This window comes from Felis catus, chromosome A2 (assembly GCF_018350175.1).
Source record: "Felis catus isolate Fca126 chromosome A2, F.catus_Fca126_mat1.0, whole genome shotgun sequence".
NCBI lineage: Eukaryota > Metazoa > Chordata > Mammalia > Carnivora > Felidae > Felis > Felis catus.
The window spans coordinates 152210527-152229989 of record NC_058369.1 but is presented as its reverse complement, the minus strand read 5'-3'; the positions used below and the strand labels follow the sequence as shown (position 1 = coordinate 152229989).

The following is a 19463-nucleotide window of genomic DNA, read 5'->3' as shown; positions in this document are numbered from 1 at the left end:
ACAATTTGATGTTCCAGATGAATTGACAGGGACATTTTCAGGAACATTTCCATTTAAAATGATGATTTCCTTGGATCTTAACCCTTTCTAATCCTGTGGTTCCCATGTGATTTTCTTTCTATTAATGGAACTGTTTGTGATACTTGATGAATTACAATACTATGTTAAGTTAATCAGAATTGCTGTTATTTTTCTATTCTGTGCTCTAAATGATGTAAAAGAAGTAGGGAGCTTGGTTTCATATTCAAGAATGCCCTAAACCTAATGAGGATACTAACCACTTCCAAACCGCCAGCATGGAAGAAAAATGTAACTCCTAAGTTATAACAGGATAAAGCAAAAGGAGGAGTGATTGAACTTCATTCTGGCAGAAAGACACGCACACGATTTCTTGAAGGTGAGACTCAGATCTGGTAGTCCTCCATACAGCTGTTACATTCTTTTCTTCCCTAGCGAAGCACAAATCTAATCCCCAAAGACACCAAAAAGGCACACAACGATCTACAGCAGTGGTCTAAGAATCTAGCATTTAAAGGTGGGCATCCCAAAGGATGCCCCTGGAATGGCAACTATGGAACCCATGCTATGCAACTTAGGAGAAAGCATTCAAATCACATTACTTAAGAGGGTAGGTTGCCAAATACCGAAAACGTTTCAACAGAAGAGGACTTCGGAAATTAGATCAAGTGACATTAACACTCTTATTGTTTTCCTTCAGACTCCTAGGGCTGTTTCCCAAGAGGTATAGAATTCTAGTTGTGAAGGTTTTCTCTAGATGATCCTGCTGAACCATTACTTAGGGTGAAGCAGGAGCTGTTAAGAGCCAGGGGAGTCTGGAGGGCTCTTGGCTCTAATCAGTAAAGCACAACCTTGATCCATTTTAAATATCAGAATTCTGAGTAAGATTCCTTTTGGACATAATGGGATTGTTGCTTTTTGTTTTTTAATTTTTTTTCTTAATGTTTATTTATTATTGAGAGACAGCGAGAGATAGAGCATGAGAAGGGGAGGGGCAGAGAGAGGAGGAGACACAGAATCTGAAGAAGGCTCCAGGCTCTGAGCTGTCAGCACAGAGCCCAACGCGGGGCTCGAACTCACGAACCGCGAGATCGTGACCTGAGCTGAAGTCAGACACTCAACTGACCGAGCCACCCAGGGGCCCCCGGGATTGTTGCTTAAAAGTAAGTGTGAACATCAATGGACATTTTGATATTAACTCTGTTTCTAACTCTAAAGACTATCTTCTTATACCCAAACTAGAATTATCAGGATCTGCTCTAATAAGAACTATTTCTGACTCTCCTGTTCCCTGGCATAGATCTCACTAGAGCACTTAGCATTTTTTCACCTTTATCACTTTTAAGACATGTTTCACCAGATACGTATTTTTTTTTAGCAAAAAATGTATATAATTTACAAAACAGCAAAATTTTAGGCAGATATTTTGACAGCAAAATATTTATCTCCTAAAGAAATAAAGGTCCCTTTGCTTATATATTTTGGCAAGAAATTGTTTTCTTTCGAGGATTAGTTTTTTTTAATGTTTATTTTCGAGAGAGAGACAGAGAGTGAGCAGGGGAGGGGCAGAGGGGGAGAGAGAGAGACAGAGAATCTGAAGCAGGCTCCAGGCTCTGAGCTTTCCGCACAGAGCCTGACGCAGGACTTGAACCCACAAACCGCGGGATTATAACCTGAGCAGAAGTCGGACACTTAACTGACTGAGCTACCCAGGCTCCCCTCTTTTGAGGATTTTAAAATATTACTTTAAAAGTTCCTATTCTTTTCAATGATAGGAGTAAGGGCCTGAGTCATTAAGGGTCTGAGTACAAAAACTTTTAGCTGGGGTGCCTGGGTGGTTCAGTCAGCTGGGGGTCAAACTCTTGATTTTGGTTCAGGTCATGATCTAATGGTTCATGAGACTGAGCCCTGCGTCAGGCTCTGTACTGAAGGCACAGAGCCTGCTTGGGATTTGCTTTCTCTACCTCTCTCTCTGGCCCTCCCCCACTCATGCTCGTTTGCATGCTCTCTCTCAAAATAAGTGACTTAAAAAAAAAAAGAAGAAGTGCTTTGGCTCAAGCCTTTGGTAATATTTTCCCACATGATTTGACTATGACAACATAAATTTTGAAAACTTCTGTTTGGCAAAATGTAGTAGAATTAATAACTGTGTTTTTTTTTGATGTTTCCATAGATTTCTAGTTTACTAGGACAGAGCATGAACTTAGATCTGCATTTCATAAAATTCTATTCAATATTAAGACCCTAAAACATATTCATGGGTTTTTGTTTGAAAATGATTATTATGGCAAGCCATTTGGAAAGTAGTTTACAAGCGATACAAGTTTGTTTACTGACGGCTTCGTAGAGTGTGTTAGTATGCATTGTCAGTCCCAAGAGAAAAACAAAGTAAATTGCTTAGGGAACTCTTTCTTTCAAGGATCATCTCCTGGGATTACTTTTCTGCAAAACACTTTTGGAGAATCATTCCCTTAGATATTTCTTCCATTTTAAAAGTTCATCTATATTAAACACACATGTACACACACTGTAGGAAGTATTGAAAGCTACATTCAGCAAAAATCATTGGTTGACATCCTGGAAGATGTAATTTCTTTTTCGAGACTGATAAATTATACATTGTCTAAATACCTTATATTGTTTTAGTTTGGCCACTAAAAAAATAACCTTTTGCAGGTGAAATTCATTTATTCCCACTAAATTTTAAATTGTGTATCTCTCAAAAGAGAACAAATTCTTATCTTCCTAAAATGAAACTGCCCAAAAGTTGCAGGATGGAAAAAATTGCCTCTGATAATCTATTTTAGGTTTGAGAGTCCATGGTCTTTAACACTACACTTTCTGTGTTGTCTGAAAGTCTAGCAAAAAAAGAATTCCCAGCTCTGCCCATCATTTAAGTATTACCAAACTGTCAGCCTATTCAGACTACTATAAAAAATACCACAGACTAGGGGGCTTGTAAACAACAGAACTTATTTCTCACATTTCTGGAGGCTGAATGTCCAAGATCAGAGTGCCAGCAAGGTCCGGTTGTGGTAAAGGCCCTCTCCTGGGTTGCATACTACAGACTTCTTGCTCTGTCCACATGGCAGGAAGGGCAAAGAGTGTTCTTGGGCCTTCTTTTATGAAGGCATTAACCCCATTCATGAGTGCTTGCCCTCATCAGCTAATCACCTCCTAAAGGCCCCACATCCTAACATCATCATGTCGGGTGTTAGGATTCTAACACGTGAATCTGGGGAGGACACAATGATTCAGACTACAGCACTGACCATTATCATCATGAGTCTGAAGTCCAGAAAGACACTTATGAACTTAGGTATCAATGAACACAGATTAGAGGATGGTGGGATAAAGCTGAAAGAGCAGCATCTCTGTCCGAGAGCCCACAGTCAACGTTTCATGGCCTCATTCTTGAACATAAACAGATGATCAATGAATGCCAGATGTTCAACTAGAGCCAGAATCATGGAATAGAAAGAGGAAGCTAAGCGAAGAAGAAGAAAATACTTGGAGGAATCAGAAATAATTTAGGGAACAAAAGAGAACTAAAAACATGCCGTTAATGACTTCCTTCCAAGTACCTGAAGAAGATATTGCTTCCTTATGTTATAAGGAATGCTGTGTCTCCAAGTGTGATGTGTGGGTCACAAATCTCTGTTTCTTTGCATGTCTAGTAATTTTTGGTTAAAAGCAAGTTAATGTATATAATATATTGTATTTACTCTAAGGATTGTTTTATTTTTCTGTGGATTTGTGGGGGGTTTTTGCCATTGTGATAACAGGCAATTAATTGGGCTTAATTCAATCTGTGACATTTGTCTCATGTGCAGCATGCAACTATCTAATTCTTGCTTTTTTCCTTTGCTTCCTGTGACTTTATAGCTCAGATGCCTGAAGCTAGTACAGTATCTAACTCTGCAGCCTGGATATGAAATAGAATCAAAGATATGGAAACGGTGTACAATTCCTTAGACTTTCAGGTTTGTTTTTTTTTTTTTTCCAGGCCCCATGGGATCTCCTACATGAGTTATCTCATCTATCAGTCAGCCAGGAATACAGAGTATCTGTTATCTCATTTTCTAGAATCTGCCCCCTTACATTAACAGCTCCACTGCCATGAGTCATAAACTGACTCTTCAATTCAAGTTGGGAAGGAAGAGAACAGCCCAAGATGAGGTCGCAAATCACATTTTTGCCTAATACAGGGTAGTTAGCTAATTTTTAAAAATTAGTAAACACTTCACATACTGTCACCTGTCTTTGACCACTTCCCAGTGTCCTTCAGTGGTGGTTTTTAGTAATATTTTTTTGGTGTATGTTTTTTCTTTGCAGAAAAGGATCACGAGCTGCCAGAAGTAAGGTCACTTCCTATATTTTTATTTCCCAGACTATTATGGATTCAAGCATCTTGTTTTAATATTGATCTTGTATCTTGTGACCTTTCTAAACATATTTAGGATTTTCTATATAGACAGACAAATAGCAAAATGGCAGACCTACATAGAAATATAGCTATAATACTACTAACAATAATATTAAATGTGAAGGGTCTAAATATTCTAATCAAAAAGATTGTTCAACTGAATTAAAAAAGAAAGAACTAATTATATGCCATCTATCAGAGATGTTATTTAAAATAAAAAATAGTATAGTTTGAAAGTAAAAGGATAGACAAAATACCATAAAAACACTAAGTATAAAAGGCCTATATTTGTTATATTAACATAGAAAAACGGACATGAAGAAAAAGCATATTACTAATGACAAAAAAGAACATTCAATAAGGATATGAGTCAATACAACAGATGATATAACAATTATACCTGCATACACTTCCAACCAAAAGCTCAAATATATACGAAACAAAAACTAACAGAATTGAAAAAAGAAAACTAATAAACTGACAACATTCAGCAAGGATTTTAATATTCCTCCCCGCATAACAGATACATCAAGTAGACCAAAAACCAATAAGGATACAGATGACTTGAACAATGCAATCAATCAACTGGTTCTAATTCATATCTATCAAACACCCAGCAACAGTACTTTCCAAGTACCCATAGAACATTAACCAGTATAGAACAAATGCTATGCCAGAGAAGATGTCCCAATAAGTTAAAAGGGATTAAATGCATTTGGAATATGTTCTAGAAATTAACAGAATTAAATCAGAAATCAGTAACAAAAGAAATCTGGCAAATCACCCAATATGTAGAAAGTTTTTAATTAGCAAGCACATTTTCTAAATAGACCAGAAATAAAAGAAGAAGAATTCACAAGGGAAATTATAAAATATCTTGAACTAAATGGAAATGAAAACACAACATATCAAACTTTGTGAAATCCAGCTAAATCCACATCAAACTTAAATACAGGGACATTTAAAGCTATCAATACTTAGAAGACAAAGCAAAACAACAACAACAACAACAAAAAGATCTCAGCATTTACATTAGGAAGCTATAAAAAGCTTTAAATCTAGAGTAATTTAGTATAAGAAAGTAGAAGAAATAATAAACATCATAAAGGAAATCAGTGCAATAAAAAGTAGACAAGTGATAGGGGAAATTAATGAAACCAAAATCTAGACACAAAAGACTATATCCTATAGATTCTGTTTTTATGAAATTCTAGAAAAGGCAAGTCTGTAAGGGCAAAAAGTAGAGCTGTGGTTGCCTGATGCCAGAAATTAGCTGAAAAGGAGTAAGGGATTTTTTTTCCAAGATGATGGAATAGGGCCAGTGTCATGGGCGTGACCTGTGCAGTCTCATGCCCTACTCTTGGTTTCACGCTCAGCTGCCAACATTTTGAAATTTTTAATATTGGAAAAAGATGCCTGTATTTCCATTTTACACTGGGACCCATGTATTATATAGTTGGTCCCAGATAGAACTTTGTTTTTGTGGTAATTGCATGGCTGTACACATCTACCCAACTGATCAAAGTGTCCTCTTATAGGAGTGATTATATTGTTTTAAGTTATAAAACAATATAAAAGAAAAAGCTCATCAAATATAAAAAGAAATGGAAGGAACAGTAACATAATGATTTTGCACATCATACTGGCAAAACATATACGTAGAGATCTATCAGACATGTTTCCAAGGAAGCATGTGTATATGTAATGGCATCCACTGATGAGAGAAATCAGAAGTGCTACTGTCTCTATGGAAGACTACCTGGAAATATCTAACAACATTAGTAACACGCAGGTATTTTGATCCAACAATTCCACTCTTGTGAATCTACTTCATAAAAATACAAGTAGGGGCACCTGGGTGGCTCAGTCGGTTAAGTGTCCGACTTCAGCTCAGGTCATGATCTCACAGTCCATGGGTTTGAGCCCCGCATCAGGCTTTGCACTGACAGCTCAGGCTTGGAGCCTGCTTCAGATTCTGTGACTCCCTCTCTCTCTGCCCCTCCCTTGCTCATGCTCTGTCTCTCTCTGTCTCAAAAATAAATAAAAACATTAAAAAAATAAAAGTAATAATTTCCAAATATCTGTATTTAAAGATTACTACAGCAGCATTGTGCAAAGTAGTCAAGAACTGCTTACAAACCAAATGCCTATCAACAGGGGAATTATTGGATATATGTCAGCACATGTATGTATAAAATATTTTATGTAAGGGGCACCTGGGTGGCTCAGTCAGTTAATGGTACCGCTTTTCATTTTGGCTCAGGTCATGATCTCACGGTTTGTGAGATTAGCACCCTGCCTCGGGCTCTGTGCTGACAGCACTGAATTTTCTGTCTCTCCCTCCCTCTCTGCCCCTCCACTGCTTGGTCTCTCTCTCTCTCAAAACAAATAAATAAACATTAAAAAAATATACAATATTTTATGGAAATTAGAAGTGACTTATATTTACATGACATGATATGGAGTGACTTTCATAAGATTTGTTGAGTGAGAAAAGCAAGGTACATAAAATTGCCTGTGAGATCTTTCCATTTTGGTAAAATGGGCATTTAAAAACCAGAAATCTATCTATCCATCCAGGATTAAATTAGTACAGAGCAAACTATGGAAAGACTCTTAGGAAACTATGAAACGACTCTTAGGAATTAGAGTGGAACTGGGATAGAGATGGGTAGGGAAAGGAGAACGTGGCTTTTTATGAAAAGGTCTTCGGAAACAAGTTAATTTTCTTTACCACTGCATCTCTGTATTTGATCCATTTTATAAATCAGTATTTTCAATAATCACCAAAAATCTCTGGCTTTGAAGTCAAAGAGACTTGGATTTATATCTGCTCTCACCATGTTTCAGGTGTACTCATTGTTCAGGTTACTCAACCTCTTTGTATATTCACTACTTATTTAGCAAGTTTGTAGTGAGAATTAGGATAATGTCTGTAAGGTTCTTGACACCTAGAAAGATATTAATCATAAGTACATTGAGTATTTATTTTATCCTGATAAATACTTGGTAATCTTCTAATAGCCCCTTATTAATGTGCCCATGTCCATTTTACATTTAGAGAACACTTGAGTTCTCAGAAAACTGCTTTGAACATTAGAAATATTTCAAATATATGTTGAAAGAAGCTTTTAACGTTGAGTAATACATCAACAATGATCTATTGATCAGAATGGCTGATTAACCAAAATCCTCCAGATCAGATTATAAAGGTTAATCCCAATTTCTGATTTATTCAAATAATGAATCTTTCTTATTCTTAAAGCATAGCAAAACTAGTCATACATCAGAGTTAAAATTCAATGATCAAAGTCTTTGGATATTTACATGGAAAAATGACAATAAGTTTCTATAAAAAGCTCATTGTATATTTTATAATCCAAATTAGGGCACTTTTAAGAATGAAGGTAATTGGGTAGGGTGGGAGAATGGGGGCAGGTATTTGGTTAGCTGACAGGATGTTGGGGAAGATGAGTGTTCCAGGTGAGTAGGACCACTGTATCCCTGATCCCATATAGCCCCACAGGATAAGCTGTAGAGACTAGCACATCTGGAAACTTAATTGAGCTGAGGTTTCGGGGATCTGCATGGAATGCTCCTCGAGTAGGTTCAGTTTGTGGCCTGCACCCCACCCATGTGAGACAGATTAGACACAGTTGATAAAACACTATCATCTAGGACCTGGGTGATTCAAAGACCTATAATCAAAGGAAATCCAAGTACAAGAACTGCTCCAGATTATTTGCTCTAAGGAAAGAGATGCTTGCTTTCTCCCTCTTGAGTTTATATATAAGGATTTTACATGGAATGTCCAAAGATAACTGGGACTTGCTTAGTTAGTCACTGGCAGAGAGTGTCACTTTTAGCTGTGGTTCAGTAAACAGCACAACTCTAGGATTATGTTCAGAGAAGGCAGCTAAGAGGAACAGATAGATGAAATTAATTTAAGTCAGTAAGACTTCCATAGTATAGGATAATTGTGGCCTAGAATGGGCACCACAGTAGGAGAATGGAAACTAAAAGATTAGCAAACTTGCAGAAAATCTGGGGCAGGAAGCAGTCAGGTGCTAGTTAAAAGGCTTCAGCAGAAAGTACAGGCCATCAATAGGAAAAATGGAAATTGATACTAAGCTGAAAAGTCTGTGAGTCAGGGTTTTACTCCCTGATTCAAGGTCAGATAATCTGAAAGTGGAGATCCAGAGGGACATCTGGCCTTAACTTGGAAGGGCAATGAAGTAGGAAGCAAGGTAGTTCTTGTACCCATGTAGACGTGGGTCTATACAATCTGTGTTCCCAGCTATCTGAAAGCTTGATTCCCTAGCCCCATTTCCTCTTGGAAATTTACAATTCTCCAAGTATCATATCATTATTAGACTTTGATGCAGACTTGAAATAATGAAATACAGTAGCAAATCCTTGAAACCGCATGTCCTATCTGCCAGTCTCTGATCAGGAGAGAGGGCAAATGAACATGATTTCCGTGTCCCCTGGCATTGGGCTCTTGTTGGCAGACAATCAGAGAGCAGAACTGGGGGCCATCGAGCCCTTTGAAATTTTTAAATAAAGGTCTCATGATTTCCCTTCTCCTTCCAAGTGTGTTGCTGAATTCGTTATGGATGGAGATCTATTCAAAATCAGATCAGCTACGCCTGATGGACTTAAGCCGACACTGCTTTTGTCTCACCTACCTGGCAGCCACGGTTTGGAAGCTATAGTTTGCCTAAGACAAAAAGCTCACTGTCCATTAAGGAACAGACGGTAAGTTACCTTTCCTGGTTGGGCTAGACTTCGCATTTTTTACATGATGGGGAATGGCAATCATTCTTAGAATGGAATTAGGGAGTTTTGTTCTCTACTGCAGTCATACCACACATTTCCTAATGAGGAAGGGGCTTGTCATTCAGGAACAGCAAACTTATAATTAAAATGGGGTATATCACTTGAAATGATATGAACTCCGTCTCATATTCTTAGTAACTTTTAATTCTGGCATTCTGGTCATCCACTAAGAAACCAATCAAAATATAGGAGTTATTTGATCTTTGTTATGATGTAGTTTTTATACACCTTTTTTCATTTTTAAAAATTAATATCTGTCCCTATAAAAATTGGCAATTGAGATAAGCAAAAGGAAAAAAATAAGAATTCACTTGAAATCCTACTCTAGCAATTTTTAATCCAGTCCTTTCCATATTCTCTCTATGCATAAAACTAGCAGTATTATATACAACTTTTGAAAATAAAAAGATACATTATTTTTCATAGCAACATATCCTCAATGCTTTTCTTTATCAATATGTATTCTTGGGAATCTTGGTTACAAATGATGGTTTATATGCACATACATACTCTGGCTTACCTCCCAAATTCCACTAAGATGACAGTGAAGGGATTTTATTTTATATTTTATTTTATCTCATCCCATCTTTCTATTTTACTTTATTTTATTTAATTTTAGTGTTTTTTTTTTGAGAGTGAAGGGATTTTTTTTTTTTTTTTTTTTTTGAGAGAGTGAAGGGATTTTAAAAAGCCATCGGGAATCTAAAAGACCAAAAACAGCTGGGAAAGAGGCAAAGGCAATAAACTTTTGGAAGTTGAAAGCAGATGGGTGAGTGCTAAATCAGTTACGATTTAGCAAATGTAAGAAAATGGAATCATAGGTTGGCAATGGGCATCCTGGTTCAACACAGGAATCAACAATGCCAGCTACCTCCTGATAGAACGAAAGAGCTCTCTCTCTGCCCTTTCCTCTTTGTGCTCTCTCTCTCTCTTGCTCTCAAAATAAATAAACTTAAAAAAATGTGTGTGTGTGTGTGTACATTTTATGTATTGATAATGTAATAATTATAGTTATACACTAAATAAACAAATTAATTAATTAATTAAATGATGAAATACTGCAGACAGATTTATAAGAAAACAGAGGGGTCTAACGTGGGTAAAGCTGCAAACAGCCCTCATAGATTGGGTGGGTGGGTGCATTAAAATCACACTGGCCAAACCAGACCCCGGCTCTGGTCTGGACTGGTACTGAGTCCTCAGTGGCGTTAGACTAAGATGCTTCTATGCAGAGGTGATAAAGTGGCCAAGCTGTGATAATGTCAAGCATTTCGTGATTGGTTTACAAGCTGGTCCGCAAAGGTAGCAACTGAGATAAGACTATTGCCCTAATAAAAGACAAGGGATGTCTTGGCCTTCTGTACCACTTTCACTTAGCTTAACATGGAAATTCTAGCTCAACAAATCCGTGCACTCTGTATTGATACCCTTCTGTGCAATTCTTTAAACCAAAGTGCTGTATTTTTTTGATAATGTTTACATGTTTATTTTTGAGAGAGAAACCAGGAGAGGCACAGAGAGAGGGAGACACAGAATGCCATGCAGGCTCCGCACTGTCAATGGAGCCTGACGCAGGGCTCCAACTCATAAACTGTGAGATCGTGACCTGAGCCGAAATCAAGAGTTGTACGTTTAGCCAACTGAGCCACCCAGGGGCCCCAGCAAAGTGCTGTATTAGGTCCAAAGGAAATCACTACTTTTGGGAATTTGCAAACTCACCTTAATTAATATCAATATTTAATTATAATTACATTATATTGATTATAATTAAATATATCAAATTGATCAAGATTAATAATTAATATTCTTCAATATTTATTAAAATAATTGGACTTCACATTACTTAGCTTAAAGAAAGAAAAACATATAAAGACCTCTTAGAGAAAACAATACCAAGTAACAATTTCTCACTAATTCCAAACTGTAAACACTCCTAGTTGTCTCATTTTCCCTTGAAAATTCCATAAAGGGAAACAATTTTCTTATTTCTTGCTTTTTTACTTAACCTAATGGATGAAAAGTCTCTTAACTTTGGTTATTGCAACTGTTCTCTATTCAAATATCTCTGTGGCTGATGCACACAGAGGGCTATCAGGTTTCTGAAGCCCTCAATGTGCCATTCCCAAGAGCCTCACTGTACATAAGCATTGAGTTTCATTGCAGGATGATTCTGTGTAAACAATTTCACTTTCTACGAGGAGGAGATAGTTCTGGCAGGGAGTCTATCTTGGCATATATATTCTAATCATAATCTCCTTTCCAATCTCTTATATGAAATTGAGCTATTTAAGCTACCAATTTCCACCTGGGTCAGTTTTGCTAAATGAGAATTGCTTAGGAAAGCATTTCCTTTAGATTTTTCATATGGGTTGGAACAGAGTTGCATGTGGTATTTTGATGTGCAAGTAACCCTATAACTTCTTCTCTATCTGTGGCTATGTCTCCTTTCTTATTCCCAGTAATCAATATTTTTGCATCTTCTCTAGTTACCGTTCATCAGATTTGTTAGGGTTTAAACAGAGAAGGGCCCTCTTGCCAGAGCAGCGGTACCAGAGAGTGTGAAGATGAGGCCTTCCCTCCGCAGTACTAGCTGCCAGAAGAAAATGAGGAAGAGTCCAGAACATGCAGGGTGAACCAGAATTCTGCACATTGTCAAGTTGTTATTCATATAGCACAGCCCAGGAATATGTTCACAGATAGGCCTTCCTCTCTTATTCCTGTCTGTGGAAAACGAGGCAGTGAAAAGGTGGGACTGAGCCTATCAAATACTGAATGAAAATAAACAATAATGGAATGAGGAATTAGCTGTATAGGACACTAGGCTCTGATTATTCAAAAATACAATTGAATCTTAACATTTTTTATTAAAGAAGGTACTTTATGCTCATATATGCTCTTAAAAATTAAGATATAATCAACATGAAGAGTGTTGGGCTAGACAGACTAAACAGGTCTATAATTTTGAGCATGTGTCCCAAGTCCACAAGCACAGACAACTGATGTGCTCAACCACACACTGTCCTAGATGCTTCTGTGCTTTATCACTACGCTTGCCTGATAGACAAGTGTTAGGAGGAGGAACAACTGATCCCCAGGCTCCTTCACGTGCAGACAGGTCTCTTGCTAAATCACTATCACTACCCAGATGCAGACGATGGGAATAAGGAGGAGAGATAAGGAGAAGAGGAAGAAAAAGGGAAAGACAGCGCAAGAGAGAAACAACAAAAATATTCAAGGTTGGATATGAAAATGGAGACCAACATGAGATAAGGAAGAAATAAAGGGTTGTGAAAGAACACCACGTGCAACTTGTCAGAACACTAGTAGGACTCTTTGAAAGATGGGACTTTAAAACAAAAAGTCTTTGCCTGGATTCTCCGGATACACCAAAGGAGACTGAAGGGAATAAAGCTGCCCTGTATCTACCAGGAAGCACGAGATATAGAGCAGAAATGGCTTACCACAGCACAGTTCCTTAGACTTCTCAGAACCAATGAGGTTGAGATGCAAGCAAGAATCCTCATATACTCCTGGGACCCACTTAAAACCATATAATCAGAATCACTGTAAATGTGTATTTCTTCAAGAAATGTAATGAGAGATTCTTATGATAAATCCAAATTGCGACAGGGACCAGGCAGATTTGGTTAGTTTCTATTTCCTTGGAATTAACAGGAGCTAACAGATGATGATCAAAAGTTATGTACCTTACAACCTGAAGAGAAACTTACATGATTAGGAGAGACACCCCCCCCCCGCCACCCCCGCAACACACAGAGAAAATCAGAATAACCTCCATTACTCCAATCAACTTCCTTCCTTATACATGTAGACAATGGGAGAGAAGCAAACAAGAGAGCCATAAGTTCATGGCCCTTATGACAAATGCAGTACTTCTGCTAAGACACAGTTTTCTCTCTTCCCCATGGTAAATGGTGGGGGGCAGGGGGTGCTGTCTCCTTCCCAAATCGAAGGAAAAGAGATTTCAAAACTTTCGCTCAAGATTGGAGACGACTATGAGCAGATGCTACTAGCTTCTCATTCTCCAGGTAGACCTGTATCAGGCAACATACTTGCTGAAGTGCCTTAGAAACAGGACTTCGACTCTCTCCAATTGGAGGAAGGTTGCTGTGTAGACAGAAGGAGCAGCAGTGAATGGCCTGCTTGCTTACCCTTTGGCACACGAGGGATATGTGATGTTTGCATAGTTCAAGTGGTATATGAGTTGCCATACAGAAAACACAACTAAGAAAACTGCCTGCCAGGTTGAAGGCATGCTAAGAGTTAAGATGGTGTGAAATCTTGGCCAGTTGTGGGATCTATGAGGATGGTGAAATGGATCCAGCCGCAAAGAGATCTCCCACCTGACGTGAGGTATGTATCCGGTGCTCCACGCCGGATACAATATGTAGCCACTTGCCTCCAAGGACCATCTTGTGGCAGTCAGTATTAGGCAAAGGAATGACAACCATGGAAAATCATGTAAATGGCATCACCCCTCCTCCATCATGCCCTATAACAGCCCTCAACACCAGAGAAGTTAGGTACTGATACAGGAGAATAACAAGTGTCCCAAATCAACCCTACCTTTCCTATCCCTTCCCTCTGAGGAACTGAGGAGAGAAAAAGCATCCTGCCCATTCCAGGTCCCTCAGGCTTAGGCCTCCTTGGCAGTAGTGGGAGGGAAAGAGATGACATTTAAGTGGGAGTGGAAAGGTATTTTAAACAGAATGTTTATTAATTGAAACTGACAGGAAAGCCAAGAAAGTTGACAATGGAATTGACAAGGACAGGAAAGAGGGAAGTCTGTTAGAGTGAGTGAGTTTATAAAACAATAATGAGGAAAAATAGAAAGAAAACGTCTTCATACTGTTATCCCTGCTCAATATCCTGGTTACATGCATATTATCATTAGGGGTAGCTATTGCTACCATGTCTGACTAAGATACCAATTAGAGATTCCTCAGGTACCTAGAAATATTTAGGACACACAAAGATGACTCAAAACAAGACACATCTACAAAGGCCAGATCATTTAATTCTTGCTCAAACCCAACCTTTTTTTTTGGGGGGGGGGGCGGCTGTTGGCTGACATGCAGTTCTGAAAACTTTTTTAGATTTAGCATGTGATTCCCCCCATTACTATAATTGGCTAAACATGTTTATATGGAAAAATGTAGACATTTTAGAGTTTATGTGACTCTAACTCTCACAAAAGCTGATCATGTTGGTAAAGCTACTAAAAGGAAAGGCAGTCCTAGGCCACACCCGTGGAAATGCTGTATAACGTAAGGAGGTCATGGTACCACCGAAGCCTGAAGCAATCCAACCCCACCTGAGAATGACGTCTTAGGGAAAACATGAACAAGTTGGTTCTTCTCAGAGGAGAGTGACCAGACTGACGAAAGTTCTGGAAATCATACTACGTGTGGAAGAGATGCAGAAAAACACATCGGTTTATCTTAGGATCGTAACAGGGCAGTCTGTAAAGCTCTTCCATTTATTCAGAGGACGGTCACACAGCAGAAGGGATAGGTTTGTCCTTTGATGCTCCAAAGAACAAGAACAATCAAAAGCGATGGGGCTAAAAAAAAAAATTCCATACATGTATGTAAAAAAAAAAAAGGCTTTCAACAGGAGTGTAGGGTGGACAAACCTCCTCCCTCACGGCAGTGGTGGTCCTTCGGCTGTGCTGAGTCTCTCATGGCTGGGGTTTTCTAGCAGCAGCTCAACGCCCACATGTTAGACACACAGCAGGGAGACTTGCTGCCCCAGGTGAGAAGACCCAGTAATTTCAAGGGGTATTTCTAAAGCTCGAAACTCTACGTTTCTAAAGGGGCCACACATACACATGGCTTCACTTCATCTTTCATTTCCAGAAATATGAAAATAACTCTTTTTGAGAGATAAAAGGGTAGAATTTGTCCGAAGTTAAAACAAAAAGTAAAGCCAGAACACAGAGTGATTCTCCAGGTGATCCAATATATGATGGCATTCATTGTTCACAATGTAGTTTGGGTTCCTTCACAGATTTTTCTTTTCCCTCCCTCCCTCCCTTCCTCCCTTCTGCCCTTCCTTCCTTCCTTCCTTCCCTTCCTCCCTTCCTTCCTTCCTTCCACCCTTCCTTCCCTCCCTTCCCCCCTTCCTTCCTTCTTTCCTTCCCATCCTCCCTCCCTCCTTTCCTTCCTTCCTTCCTTCCTTGGAAAAAAAAAAAGTTGATCTGGAAACTTTCAGGCTTTTATTACATCCACAAAAACCACATTTTGGTACCCTGCAAAATAATGTCATTGTCTTTGTATGTGATTATTTAGACCAGATTTAGCACACCAGCATGTTCTGACCTTTTAGTGATTTTGTACGTACTTGTATGTGTGTGCATCTGCTTGTAAGGACAGGGCTAGACCACTTCCCAAGCCTAGAATCTGGGATTCCTCAGCACAAGTTTGGTTGAATAAATTCCAATCAGTGTTATAAATGTATGTTTTCTCTCTTTAGTATGTAAAAGTCTACAGATGCCTCAAAACATTTCATTCATGTCTAAACTGGCAGGAATTTTCTCCTTCCTTTTGGCAAATATCCTCACTGGGGTTTGTGCAGAACTAATGCCAAACTTCTTCAGTGTGGTTAGCTTGTGTTTGTGCAACAAGCTTATCATCCACAATGAACACATGGCTTTTAGACACAGGAATTAATCAGTGCTGGAGAGACATACTCCTGGCATAGATTCTGGGCTGCCTGCTTGCATAAGCCTACATTTGGGATCTATTATACAAAGCAGGATCCAGGGCTGTTCTCTCAGGCTCAAACTTTGCTGAAAATGTCTGTTTGGAAGAAAAATAGTGAGAAATACGGATGGATAGTTAAAATTGGGTTTGTAATATGCCTATTTCACAGGGCTGATATGAGAATCCAACAGAATATTATATGTGAAAACACTTTAATAATGTATATCCTACCTTATTTAAAAAGGATTTAAAGTAGTTTATAGTCACACATAAAATATGGCAAGATACCAAAAATTTGAAATAGATGAGAAAAAGAAAGTATGGAGATGTGTAAGATAACCAAGAATGAGGCTGCTGTAAGCCCTGTCTTTGCTACTAGTTTTCAATAAAGCTGGATTTTGTCATTTTACCAGCTAACACGTAGAAGGGCTCTGATCAATGTCATAGCACACAAGGTCTATATGAACAACTGGCTTTAGAGAAGCAGTTATTTCCTAGATTATAGTAGTAAGAATTTTCCTCTGTGGGTCTTCCAAAATAGAACACTCTGCTACAGTGACCAACCTACCCTCCTCCACAACTTACCAATATTTTTGTAGTTCGATTATGCCACCTCGTAACACCTCCAAAGCAATTCTGGCAGGACCAATGATATCACAGAAGGCTCATGGGTCTATGATGGTTTGTCTCCATCCAGACTGAAATGCCAAGAGAAAACGGATGGCTGTTAAACACTGTAAACTGCAAAGCAGTACATGAATGTAAGGTTAAATAATTTTCATTAACATTATGGTTTTGAAAACCAGGTGGTAAACTTGAGACTTAATGAAATAAGCAACAGGAAATTTAACATACTGGCAACAAGGAAAACTACAGGAAATCTTATTTTCCTTTTGTTTCTTTTTTGCTGCTAAACAATTTTCCTCCCAAATAGGTATGACTCTTCCACAGTAGTATCCAAACTAGGAGAACAATCGCTGATTTACAAACACCCTCTCAGGTAATGACTCAGAATTTCTGGATATCTTGCCTGTCATGGACAGGCAGGTTCTCATTGTGAGGAGAGAGAATTTATTCCTGCAACAAAAGCAGAAAATGGAATATCTAAAATATTGAGTACTTTGAAATGCTGTGTATCTGAATGTTAAGTATATAAAATATTTCAGAAAGCATGTAATTCAAACCAAATACAGATATTCACTATCATGACCTAAAAACAGACCTCCCAGCCAGGGATCCTTTTTATAAATTTTGATGAGAATGGTCTTTATTGCATTGATATTAATGCAAGGGACATCTACTTAATGTGAATGTCTTCTATGTATATATTATCTATTTTATTCCCAAATTTCCTAGGAGTATAGGGGAAGGGTCTTTTGTTTGTTTTTAGTCTTTTTGTTTTGTTTTGTTTTTTAATTTCAAATGACTTTTTCTTGTTTATGGAATAGGAAGAGAAAAAAGAAATGTTACTTATTTATTCAACATTTTCAGGCCTTTACTATGAACCAGGCGCTAGGTATAAAACACTGTTCCTATCATAGAAAATAATGATAATAGTAAAACACTAAAAACATTTTGGGCCATCTGCTTAGCCAAGCACCGTGTTAAGTTCTTCATGTGCATTACTTCATTCTGTTATCATCGCAGTCTTGTGAAACAGTCAGTTATCATTTCCATTTTACAGACGAAAAATTAAAGCACAGAGAGGTTAAGTAACTTTTCCAAGGTCACAGAGCTACTTATCTACAAAGAAAACAATATAGATATATTTTGGCTCTGGAGTCCAATCTTTTAGCTATGACAATGTAGGGGCTTACAGCCTCCTGGTAGAAACTCAGAAATAAACCGAGAAGCATAGTTCATCAGGTGGTAGGACACGAAGAAACTTGGTGGTTATGGCGTTCGGAGGGAGGGCAATTCCAGTATCATAACAAGACTCCGTGGAGGAGACTCAAGCTGAGTTCCAAAGAACATGCAATATTTAGTCTTAGTGAAGAAGCAGTTAAGGAAAGAGGAAAGGACGTTCTACATACAGCCAACAGCATGTCTCTTCTGTGTCTACGGATCTAGATCTAGAGTCCACAGAAGATACAATGGAGAAAGTGGTAATGTAAAAAAAAAAAAAAAAGAAATAAGCTAAACAATTCACCGCGTGTAAAAAAAATGTAACGCACTGTCAACACAATCACTGAAAACAAAACAGAAGTCCATTAGTGAGGAAAATAAAATGACATTGGATTATACTGAGACCAAGGAATATAAACGATATTTAATTGTCCTCCTCTTCTATGATGTGTATTACACATTTCTTTATTCTCCATAGAGCTTAAAATGCCTTCAAGGACTTTCTCACCTCCACCAGCTTATCCGTCTGCTTTATTTAGTAGCCATATCCACTGACACTTGAAATATTGTTCTAATTAAAGTGCTGGCACTTTGGGGGTGCTGTGAAATTTCTCCTAGAAAAGTGCCCTCTGCTCGTTCTCAACGTGAAACCAGAAGAAAGGTTTAGGGACTCATCAAGTTTCCAATCTTTTTAAAGCCCCTAGCAATTCATACCGTAATCTTTCCCACAAATGATTGTCAGATCTGGGGTTAGAAATCACCATGCCAGACCTAAAGGTTAGCTTTTTCAGCATTTTTATGCTTTTTAAAATTTCCACAAGAAGATAAATGCTAAAGGACCAGTGAGCTCAACAGCTTGGACGCCCACTGCTGCCACACAGGCGTGTGAAATGCCTCCATCTGACTCAGAGTTAGACATGCAAAATTGTCATCTAGCTCAGTATGAGAGCTTGGCATTAAACGTATTTATAATGTATGTCAGCAAAAACTGTGGGCTTGGAAAATCATTGCTGGAAAACTGGAATTCTTAAAAGAAATTCCAACAAGCTAAAAGGGTTCTGGGCAGAATATGTAAATGGGGAGGAAACAGTCCATCTGCTGGGTATCTTCAAATTATCTATATATAGCAACAGCTATTCCAGTCAAGAGTAAATAATACCTTGTATCCTTATTTACGTGAGAAATAATCCTATAGTTGATCTCTTCCTGTTTTACCCCACTGAAACCCCATCGTTACTCTTCCTCTGATCTGTCGTCTAGCTTGTATGTTGACGTATACCACAAATTCATTTGTTCATTTATGGAGCAATTATGATACGTCTATTACGGAACAGGAAAACTGCTAGAAAGTTAGTATACAATTTGGGGGAAAAAACGTAGTTCAAGAGAACCGAATGGCACTGTGAAGGCCCTAAGGGAGGCCTCATCTGGGTACGTTCAAGAACATGAAAGGAGTCCCATGCCATTGTGGCTTCACAAAGATGGTAAAGATTGACAGGAAATAAGGCTGATGAAGAGGCGGAGCCAGACCCTGAAGGCTGGACTTGTGTGTGGCTCTCGCTGCCTCTCAGACATGTAACTAGGGAGACAGAGTAGTATAACTCGTTAAT

General features: G+C 38.3%; 1 long non-coding RNA gene across 6 annotated transcripts in view; it reads right to left on the bottom strand.

Moving 5' to 3' along the window:
* LOC109497635 overlaps positions 1-19463 on the bottom strand; it is a 132452-nt gene that overhangs the window by 103242 nt on the left and 9747 nt on the right. For all 6 annotated transcript variants that reach the window (XR_006594625.1, XR_006594624.1, XR_002740612.2 and 3 more), the window contains one exon: positions 16594-16706. This is a non-coding gene — a long non-coding RNA (uncharacterized LOC109497635). The remainder of the gene's footprint in view (positions 1-16593; positions 16707-19463) is intronic.